This window comes from Pleurodeles waltl, chromosome 4_1, assembly GCF_031143425.1.
Source record: "Pleurodeles waltl isolate 20211129_DDA chromosome 4_1, aPleWal1.hap1.20221129, whole genome shotgun sequence".
Taxonomy (NCBI): Eukaryota; Metazoa; Chordata; class Amphibia; order Caudata; family Salamandridae; genus Pleurodeles; species Pleurodeles waltl.
In genome coordinates this window covers 559263502-559275158 of record NC_090442.1, presented here as the reverse complement: position 1 = coordinate 559275158, position 11657 = coordinate 559263502, and positions in this window count along the sequence as shown.

The following is an 11657-nucleotide window of genomic DNA, read 5'->3' as shown; positions in this document are numbered from 1 at the left end:
AGGCATAGAAGTCACCTTTCACTGTAGGTAAATCCTCCACCTGAGGGAAAACGATGTAGCTCTGCATGTGTTTCAGCAGGGCAGACAACACTCTGGACAACACGTTGGAAAACATAGGCTGGGACATCCCTGATGCTATGGCCACTGTTGTTTCAAATGACCCACTTGCAAGGAAATGGAGTACTGACAGCACCTGCACTTGAGGGGGGATTCCTGTGGGATGGCGGATAGCTGACATCAGGTCTGGCTCCAACTAGGCACACAGTTCCAGGATTGTGGCACGATCAAGCCTGTATGTGATGATTACATGTCTTTCCTCTATTGTCGACAGGTCCACCAGCGGTCTGTACACTGGAGGATGCCGCCATCTTCTCACATGTCCCGGCAGACGGTGCCTATGAAGGACAACAGCGAGCACAGAGTCAACCAACTCAGAGGTAAGTACACACAGTTTACACAGAACATGATTCATAATCCGAAATTAGCATGTTTGAGTGTTGAGGCAAGGCCTAGTTATGTGTGACGCAGTTAAAAATAGATCCACGTGGGCCCCTGAAATGGCGGCTGCTGACCTGTAAAGTGGGAGAATGGGAAATGAGGTAACTGCGCTGGCGTTGTACACCGTCGTGGTAGGCGGTCGAAGACCGCATCACAATTCTGCATTGGTTAATATGGGTCCCAGGAGCCAATGACGATGTACGCCGGTGGTGACGGTACGCACTGCCACGGACGTGACTGCCATTTTCTATCTGTTCAATCACTCGATACCTGATCTTCGACAGGAGAGGACCTACACTGCAAGTGCTGTTGTGACCTCAGTCTGGAAGCGACAATGGCTCGTGTGTCTGGGGAAAGGGCCCCTGCTTTCACATCGGAGGAGTTGGAGAAACTCATGGATGGGGTCCTCCCACAGTACACGCTACTCTACGGTCCTCCAGACAAACAGGTAAGTACACTGGGAGCATGCTGTATGGGCTATGCCTGTGTGGAGTGGGGTGGATGAAAGATAGGGGGGGGGGAATGAGGTGTGCATGAAACGACGGTGAGTGCATGTGCCACATGGCAAGGGTAGGGATGCGGGCCAATGATTGTGACGGTGCAGTTGGTAATAACATCTCTTTTTCCCCTGTACAATTCCTGTAGGTCAGCGCCCACCAGAAGAAGAATATTTGGCGTGCCATCGCCAAGGACTTCGAGACCCTGGGGGTCTATCACAGAAGGAGCACCCACTGCCGTAAGAGATGGGAGGACATTTGCTGCTGGAGCAAGAAGACGGTGGAGGCCCAGCTGGGGATGGCCTCCCAACGTGGGAGGGGTGCCCGTCACACCATGACCCCCCTGATGTTCAGGATCCTGGCGGTGGCGTACCCAGAGTTGGATGGGCGCTTGAGGGCATCACAGCAGCAACACAAGGGGGTGAGTACACTCTCATTCTGCTGATTCAGCGCGCAGTGGAAATGTCTGGGTGGGGGAGGTGGGCTGTGAGTTTCCCTAGGCCAGGGCGAGTGTGCTAGTTAGGTCTCCTTTTTCAGGCAGGCCCTGTGGCACCCCACCCCACCTGGGTACAGTGCCAACTACACCTAGTCAGGCTCCTCTGACATCCATGTTTGCAGATGTCAGCCATAGCCTTGTAGGCCATGTCCCAGGGATTGAATAGTGGACCCCAAGTGCGCGGCGTAGTGCAGGGGGCTTCTGTGTCTGTTGTGTCCGCCAACGGTAGTGGTAATGCATGCACTCAACATGTCTTTCTTCTGTCATTCCCCCCTTTTTGTGTTCTCCCTGTTCTTGTGTGCATTAGCATCATCAGGCGGAGGAGCAGTGGCACCGGAGCAGGAGGGAGCTGCATCCCACATGTCCCTGGAGGGCGACACTACGGAGTCAGATTTCACCAGTGGGACGGAGGGCGAGGGGAGCTCCACGGCGGGGACAGGAGCTGAGACCAGTGATACGGACTCGTCCTCAAATGGGAGCTCCCTTGTGGTGGCGGGCCCATCTGTGCCCCCCCATCTACAGTTACAGCCGCCAACCCCCCTTCCATCACCGCCCTCCCAGAAGCCCCTCAGCCTTTGCCCCGTGCCCGCTCACCCAAGAGGGTGGGCATCACTTTCGCCCCAGGCACCTCAGGCCCTACCCCAGTCACCCCTGCTGCCCTCAGTGAGGAGGCCATTGACTTCCTCAGGTCCCTCACTGTTGGGCAGACTACCATTCTGAATGCCATCCAGGATGTAGAGACGCAGTTGCAACAGATTAATGCATTCCTGGAGGGCATTTATTTTGGTCAGGCAGCCCTTCAGCAAGCTTTTCAGACTCTGGCCTCAGCACTGATGGCAGCCATTGTCCCTGTCTCTAGCCTTCCCCCTCCAACTTCCTCTACCCAGACCCACACCCCTGTACCTCAGCCTACCCCAAGCACACCATCAGACCAGCATGCACACACCCCAACACACAAAGGAAGCTCAGGCAAACATAAGCACCACACATCCCACAGGCACTCACGCAAACATCACACACATGCAGACATAGCAACATCCACTGCTTCCACTGTGTCCCCCTCCTCCTCGTCTCCCTCCTCCCTCCCAGTCTCGTCTCCACTCACACCTGCATGCACTACATTTACAGCCACTACTTCCATCACCACCACACCCCGCTCACGTGCAGTCACCACCCCCACTACAATTCACACATCCCCTGTGTCCTCTCCCAGTGTCTGTGACGCCACCTCCCAAGGTACACAAACGCAGGCACACACCCACCCAACAGCCATCCACCTCACGACAGCCTCCAGCACATGCACCTTCACCCAAAGTCACCAAACGTACACCTCCTACAACCACAACCTCTTCCTCCACTCCCATACCCCCTCCAGCTACCCATCCCAGTGTTCCCAAGAAACCTTTCCTGTCCACCCTTGACCTCTTTCCCTCACCACCCCACCCCGTCAGTCACCTAGGGCCCGACTCTCCAGGTCCCAACCTAGCACCTCAGCCACGACATCGGCGGGATCAGTGGTGCCAGTAGTCACCGGATTCTGGAGTGCACCAGGCAGCAGGGCAGCCAGTGTGGCAAGGAGCCACAGCATGGACTGTCCCCCACCTGTCAAGCATCAAAAGTTGGCCAGTGCCCGGCGGGAGAGGGGGAAGACACAAGCCACCAAAGCTGCTCCCAGCGGTACAGGTGGGAGTGTGGAGTCAGCTGTAACACCTTCCAAGGTGAGGAAGGGGCACAAGAAACCTGGCAAGTCTGGGATGATCGGCATGGCGGAGCAGACCGCCATCAGCCCTGCTGCCCAGGAGGCCACCGGCATGAGCCCCGCTGGCCAGGAGGCGACCGCCATCAGCCCCGCTGCCCAGGAAGTGACCGCCAGCACCGGCCCCGCTGCCCAGGATGCAAACGCTATCAGCCCTCTGCCCAGGAGGCGACCGCCAGCACCAGCCCCGCTGGCCCAGACAGTACCGCCAGCACCAGCTTCACTGGCCAGGATGCAACCGCCAGCACCAGCCCCGCTGCCCAGAAGGCGACCGCCATCAGCCCGCTGCCCAGGAGGCGACAGCCAGCACCATCACCGCTGCCCAGGAAGCGACCGCCATCAGCCCCGCTGCCCAGGAGGCGACCGCCAGCACCAGACCCGCTGGCCCAGACAAGACCGCCAGCACCAGCTCCGCTGGCCAGGATGTGACTGCCAGCAGCAGCCCCGCTGGCCCAGACAGGACCACCAGCACAAGCCACGCTGGCCCAGACAGGACCGCCAGCACCAGCCCCGTTGGCCCAGACAGGACCGCTAGCACCAGCTCCACTGGCCAGGATATGACCGCCAGCAGCAGCCCCGTTGGCCCAGACAGGAAAACCAGCACCAGCCCTGCTGGTGAACCAGTGGAGACAGGCATCCACTACCTCTGTCCTTTGCAGGATGAAGCACTCTGGGCACAAAGCCCCCTCCAGAACCAGTGGAGATTTACATTGACTACCTCTGTCCTTGGCATGATGAAGCACTCTGGGCACAAAGCCCCCTCCAGAACCAGTGGAGACTGTTATCCACTTGAGAGACTGTGGCTTTGCATTCCCCAGGATTGAATAGTGGGCAACCCACCCACTGTAGAGACTTGAGAGACTGTTGCTTTGCACTCCCCAGTGTTGAACAGTGGGCAAACAACCCACTGTAGATACTTGAGAGACTGTGGCTTTGCACTCCCCAGGATTGAACAGTGGGCAAATCACCCACTGTAGAGACTTGAGAGACTGTGGCTTTGCACTCCCCAGGATTGAACAGTGGGCATGTGGCCACCTCGTGGATTTGGCGTTGTGCACTCATCCGGCTGAGGTGCACCACCTTTCCCTTCCCCCTGAGGTACCTGTTTTATTTCTATCTAATGCCCCTGCAGTGTTCTCTCCGTCATGTTCAGGTACCTTGTGTGGGCCTCGCCCATACAGTGTGGGCCCAATGTTCCACGGACTTAAATGGAGCAATACCTGGACGTCTATTCTTGGTGTATATATTTGTTAATAGTCTATATATATTTTTGCGTCCTGGATTTTAATAGATTACAAGGGGTACACTCATTTCCTTTTGTCTTTGCATTCTTCCAGGGGGGTTGGGGGGTGTAACTGTGATGCCTCAATATGTATTAGTGTGTGCGTTGTCTTGGGTGAGGGTGGGGATGTTGCGTGTTGCGTGTGTGTGTCCCTGTTTTTTCCCTCCCCCTCCCCTGTGTCGTAGGTGCAGTACTCACTGTGGTCTTCACCGCCAGCATTCGTGCTCCTGGTAGAGGAGCAAGAAGACGAAGGCTGGGAAAATGTGAAGCTCTGGTTCCATGGTGTCCTACTTCCTCGTGGGGTGTGTTGAGGTGAGCGTTTTCTCTTTGAAGTCCTGTTTACAGCGTGTTTTTGTTAGCGGTGAATCCGCCCCGGAAAAAGGGGTGGATTGGTAGGTTGTGATACTGTGGGTGGTACATTGTCCTCCGTCTGTCTGTTGGCGGTGACCGCTGCGCTGTTTGTTTGTACAGCCGTGGCTGTCGGAGTGTTAAAGTGGCTGTCTATGTTGGCGGTTTCCGCCATGGTCGTAATTCCATTTTTTTTATCGCCAGCCTGTTGGCGGTCTTACCGCCGCTTTAACACCGACCCCCAGGGTTGTAATGCCCACCTTAGTCTCATTCCAAAACTGGAGACGCAGCATATCCAAACCATCCTTGATTGTTGACACACTGAGGAATCTAACTATGCCAGGGGAAGTCTGCTTCAATGAGGCCCATAGACGAACACAGCAGTCAGTGGAATTGGCTTCTGGGCCTCTAAAGGCCAGATTTTGCTGTCTGGACAAGAGTGGGGGAGCCCTCCTCTCCTCACCTGGGAAGGTATGCTGTGGGCTGTGGCATGCTGCTTGCTCCATAACATTGTCTTCCGGAGGAATATCCCTTGCATCTCAGAGTAGGGGGGCCTGAGGTGCCACTGGGTGAGAATCCTGAAGAACCAAATGTAGATGATAGTGGTGAGGAGGAAGGAGCTGACTTGCAACAAGATCTCATCAACAGCTTCTTCTCATGAGTGTAAGTATGTCATGAAATGCCATGACTTTGACTGTACAATGATATGTAGTTGTGGTAATGTTTGTAGGTTTGGAAATAGTTAGATAAATGATGCGCAAGCAAAATCTGTAAAAGGTTGTTTGATGAACAAACTTTGGCCCTCATTATGACCTTGGTGGCAAATACCAAATACCGCTGTGCTGACTGCCGCCAGCATACCGCCACGGAGGAGGACAGCCTTTCGCCACATTATGATATATGAATAAAAAAACTGACAGAAAACAGCCACAACCACAAATCCGCCAGACCCACTGAACGTGATAAACTGTCGGTTTGCTACTCCAAATAATGACCCACCAATCACTGCAGCAGACATTCAACAAAGGTAACACTGCAGCAGCGGATATGGCCACACAAACACAAAACCAGACAACATTGGCCTGAACCAAAAACCCACACCTGACACAAATACACACACCCATACACCCACCAACAGCACTATAAAACGCACACCCACATCACCCACAAACCTTTGCAAACATGAAAAGACCGCAACAGCTAGCCATGCAAATCACAGAGACAACTTCACACACACACCACAACCACCCATTCATCTGTCACGTACCACACACCCCATAACCCACCACATTACTCAACACCCTCTGCACAACACCCACACAACACCTATGTCCCCACAAAGGCACCCCCGTTTTACTGATAAGGAGTTGCGGGTCATGATTGAGGAAATAGTTAGGGTAGAGCCACAGCTGTTTTGAGCACGGATCCAGCAGATGTCCATTGCCAGGTGGAGCTATGGTGGAGGACCATGGACAGGGTGAACGCCCTGGGACAGAATCCACGAACAAGGGATGACATCAGGAAGAGGTGGAATGACCTACGAGGGAAGGTGCGTTCCATAGCAGCAAGGCACCAGCCCGTTATCCAGAGGAATGGCGGTGGACCCCCACCTCCACCCCCACAGCAGACAGCATGGGAGGAGCAAGTCTTGGCAATACTGCATCCTGAGGGACTCACTGGAGTTTCCAGAGAACTGGACACTGGTAGGTCAACATTTACTACCTATCAACCCTATACCTGCATGCCACCACCACCCCTCACCCTGACACCCAGTACCCCAATCCATCCCACACAGTGCACCACCACAATTAACAAACCTAAATTCCAATCCCTGTATGCCATACCCGCTGCATGCAGATCCCTTCCAGCCCTGCATGTACACCCACCAGCCAATGCATGCACAGCATGGAGAACTAACAATCCGACAATACATCACCATACCCAACCAAAGGTGGCTGGGCAACAGCAATAATATGGGGGAAGCTAGAGGTGCACAATATGTCACAGACATGTAGCATAATACACCACTTACATACCCACAGGTGCCCCAGCCAACCTCAGCGGAGAGGAGGTGCCATGGCTACCCAGTCCCCCACCAGAAGATGCCCCCAGTGATCACAACAACTCTGGAGTTCTGGATCTGGATGAACTCCCTGGCCCATCAGGGACCACAGGTCAGTCAGCTACCCCAGCCCACTCCGAGTCCACCACAGAGCCTCCCCCCTCAGTATCCAATACCACAACAGCCACCCAACATCCCCAGACCGCTGTCCCCAGGACACGTTAATCAGCAGTGTGTCCACCTGTACAGGGACCCCAGTCCACACCTCACAGGCAAGACAATGAGGGTCCTAGGGTCAGTGGCAGTGGGCACACCGTTCGGGAAACACAGGCACAGGGATAGTCGGAGAACAGCTGTGTGCCAGGGGGAGGATAGGTCCAGGGAACCCCCTGCCCAGGTGGCACTCACTAATTTTCTGGGGGCTTACCAACAATCTGAGCACAAGATGGGCCAGGTTATAAACATCATGCAGGAAAGAAGAATTGCAGGCCCTGAACACCACCATGGTCTCCATTGCAGAGGTGCTGGGTGATATGGCCAACATCATGAGGGACTATATAGCACACCAGCATGCCCCTTCCACTAGCCAGTCTACTGACCAGCCCTCCACATCTTCTGCAGCTAGTGGACAGGAGGCCCTACCACAGGACCCACAGGCCACTAGCACGCCTCCCCCTTCAGAAGGTGAATCACCCCGCAAACATTCCCTGTGACCCAGACAGACACCAGAGACACTTGCTAAGACAAAGACCACCACCAGGAAATTAGGCCCTCCTCACTGTCCCCTTTGCGTTCCACTGTGTCACCTTGTCCACTTTGAACTGCCATTGCTCCCCTTCGTGTGGCCTCTTGGACACTGGACTTGTGCTACAAACAGACTGGCCCACTCCACTGGACTATTCCCATCCATCACCCCACTCTATTTCACTCCGACATTGTATACCAATTTTCAATAAACACCCTTAGACACAACTTGTATAATAGTGTTTTATCTACAGGTAATGCATAATGTAGTGAACTGTAATTAACTGCATGATCCTGTGTAAATGTCCAGTAACATGTTGTTCCATCCAACAAATGTGTATCACCAGTCTGTAACTATCACAGCAGTACACTGTTGGAAAAACACCAACATCTGCAATAAGGGAAGGCTTAGGTGACAGTCAGGTGGGATGCAAAGGGAATGCCATGCATTATGCTGCAGTCATACAGTACAACACTAAAATGTAGAAATGTTTAGTTCAACGGTCTTACTTGAGTGTCATTGGAAGTACTGCAGGATCAAATGTGACATGTTTTCCATATCCTCCTCCTCGTCCTCCTCCTCCTCACTGTCCTCAGTGTTCACTGCTGCCAGAGCTGCATTGTCACCCCCTTCTCCTGCACATAGGGTAAATGCCGTCTGAGGGCAAAATTGTGCAACATGCAGCACACAACAATGATTCTGCAGACCTTCTCAGCACAGGGATCCACCTGTCAGATGGAGGCACCTGAACCTAGCCTTCAGGAGTCTGAAGGTCGTCTCTACAATCCTCCTGTTAGGCCCATGAGCATTGTTGTACCTATTTTCAGCCCCTATTCTAGGATTCCTAACAGGAGTCATTAGCCATGACAGGTTTGGGTAGCTGAAATCACCTGGAATAAGTAAGGGACACACATTAGCCCTGCACAATGTCATGGGCTATGACTCCTTAAGGCATACATTAAGTGGGGACTCAGGCCCACCTATTTGCCACACTCAGTGCCTCTGTAGTTGGGCCATCAGCTGTGGGACACTGCTATTCCTCAGAACAAAGGCATCATGCACCGACCCTGGATACTTGGCAGTGACGTGGGAGATGTACTGGTCAGCAAGGCACACCATCTGAACATTGAGTGAGTGGAAACTCTTCCGATTCCTGAACACTTGTTCATTGGCCCTGGGGGGGACTAAGGCAATATGGGTCCCATCGATGGCCCCAATAACATGTGGTATATGTCGCATTGCATAGAATCCAGCCTTCACAGTGGGTAAATCATCTACCTGGGGAAATGTGATGTAGCTGCACATGTGTTTGAGCAAGGCTGCCAAAACCCTTGCAAGCACAATATAGAACATTGGCTGTGACATCCCTGCATCCAAGCCAACTGTCACATGGAAAGAGCCAGTGGCCAGGAAATGGAGCACCGAGAGTACCTGCACAAGAGGGGGACTGCTGTGGTGCTATGGATAGCAGGAATCAGATCAGGCTCCAATTGTTCACACAGCTCTGTGATTGTGGCTCTATCCAGACGGTAGGTGAGTATGATGTGCCAGTCCTCCAGTGTAGCCAAGTCCACAAGGGGTCTGTACACGGGTGTGTGCCCACTCCTATTCCTCCACAGTGGTTGGTACATAAGGGACCCAAATGTAAGAAAGAAGTGACAACATGAACATAGTACAGGAGTGTAGACAGAGCATGCTTGTATGTTAGACACTGGAATTGTGTAGGTGAGTACATTCAACTACAGTGACGCACTTATCAATCTGTACATGTGTACCAGCATTAGAAAATGGCACCCGCTTGTCCTGTATTCATGGACAGGTGTAAGTGACCTCACTCCGCTGGTATTTGCATCATGGAGGGAGGCAGTCTGCACTGCTGTGCAATTCTTCATTGACTAACATGGCTCTCTATGGAGAATGGAAATGAATGATGATCAACGCCGGCGGTAACGGTGTTCACCGCCACAGACTTGACCGTCATTTCCTTTCTACCACTTCACTTGTTGAATGCAACATGCCTGCATGAAGATGTGTGTGTGCTGTCAGTGTGTCAGGTGGGGTGGTATGGCTGGTGGCAGCACTAATGCAGGGGGACGGGTCATGTGTGTGCCTGATGAGGGGATCGTGCTTTTTGTGGGCCATATGTGTGACAGGCTGGATTGTCAGGTTCATGGTGTCCAACCTTCTGTGTTCTCTCTGCAGGTCAGCGCCCATGAGAAGAAGGGGTTGTGGCATGCCATCATCAAGGACGTGCGGACCCTGGGGGTCTATAGCAGGTGGAGCACCCACTGCAGGAAACAGTGGGAGGGCCTGACACGCTGGGTCCAGAAGACCACGGAGGTCCAGCTGCGGATGGCCTCCCAATTAGGTAGAGGTGCTCGTCCGAACCTGATCCCCTGATGGCCCACATGCTGGCGGTGGCCTACCCAGATCTGGATGGGCACTTGAGGGTATCACAGCAGCCACAAGGGGGTGAGTACAGTGTGTTTGTCAACCATATCTGTTGCCTGGCACGGGATTTGGGTTCAGGGTACTAGTTAGTGGATGCCCCAATTTGCCAGTTCAGACATTTCTGCATGATCCAGGTCAGGTTAATAGGGTGAAAAGCATGTTTTAGATAGCTAGGTAGGTGGCTTCCCATCTCAGACAGGGCTTAGCTGGTCACAGTTGGGGTGTAGCTGGCAGTGTTTGGCTCCTACCTGCTGTGGTACTTAGCCAATGGTATGCCAGTATGGTCCATACTGCCCATACTCAGTCTCAGTGTGTGACAATGATGTGTCTGCCATCTGTGCTGCTGGTGCTGAGATTGACCCTCTGATCCCTTTCTCTCTCCCCCCCTCTCTCTCCTTTTGTCATCCTGTCCATGTATGCCTTAGCATCATCTGGTGAAGGAGCAGGGGCACCGGTGAGTAAGGGAGATACAGCCCATGGGACCCAGGAGGCAGAATCCACTGACGCTGAGGGGATCCGAGGGCAAGGGGGCACCACAGTGGGGGCAGGGGGTGATACCACTGACTTTGATTCCTCCTCCTATGGGACCACCCCAGGCTAAAGGTTCTACTGCCACCCCCTGTACCAGCACCACCCTACCAGTAGCCCCCCACTGAGTTGTCCGTGCCCGCTCACCCAGGAGGGCAGGCATCTCTTTCACCCTAGGCACCTCAGGCCCTGCCCCAGTCAGCCCTGCTGCCCTCAGTGCAGAGGCTATTTACCTCCTAAGATCCATCTCTGCAGGGCAGTCAACCATAGTGAATGCCATCCATGAGCTGGCATCCCAGATGCAGCAATGCAATGCCTTCCTGGAGAGCATCCACAGTGGGTTGGTGGCCCAACAGATATTGTTTCAGGCTCTGGCCTCTTCACTGACAGCAGCCAGTGTCCCTGTTTCATCCCTCCCCCTCCAAGGACCACTACCCAGTCCCAGTCTCCTCACCCCCAACCCATACCCGACACATACTGACAAGCATGCACCCAAAACAATACAAGACTGGCACAGACAAACACAGGCAGCACACTTCAGTCCACAAGCACTCACACAGCCAACACACACATGCACACACAACATCATCCACTGCCTCCACTGTCTCCCCCTCCTCCTTCTCCCTCACAGTCACATCCTCACTCACACCTGCATGCACTGCATTAACAGTCCCAAAACCTGCCACCTGCACAGCCTTGCCCACAGTCACCACAACAGCAGACCTGCAGACATGCACCCCACACACCACATGAGCAGTCACCACCACCACCTCATGCAGCACATCCACCTCACTTGCAGACACCACCACAACATCCATCCATACATCCTGTTGGTCCTCCCCCACCTTGTCTGCCCCCTCCACCAGAGACACACACATTCTCGCACTCAGACCCCTAACAGCCATCCTCCTCACACATGCACACTGTCCATGCACCTGCACCCACGTCCAGAATACCTCCTTCTCCTACAACTACTCCCTCTACCTCCACTCTC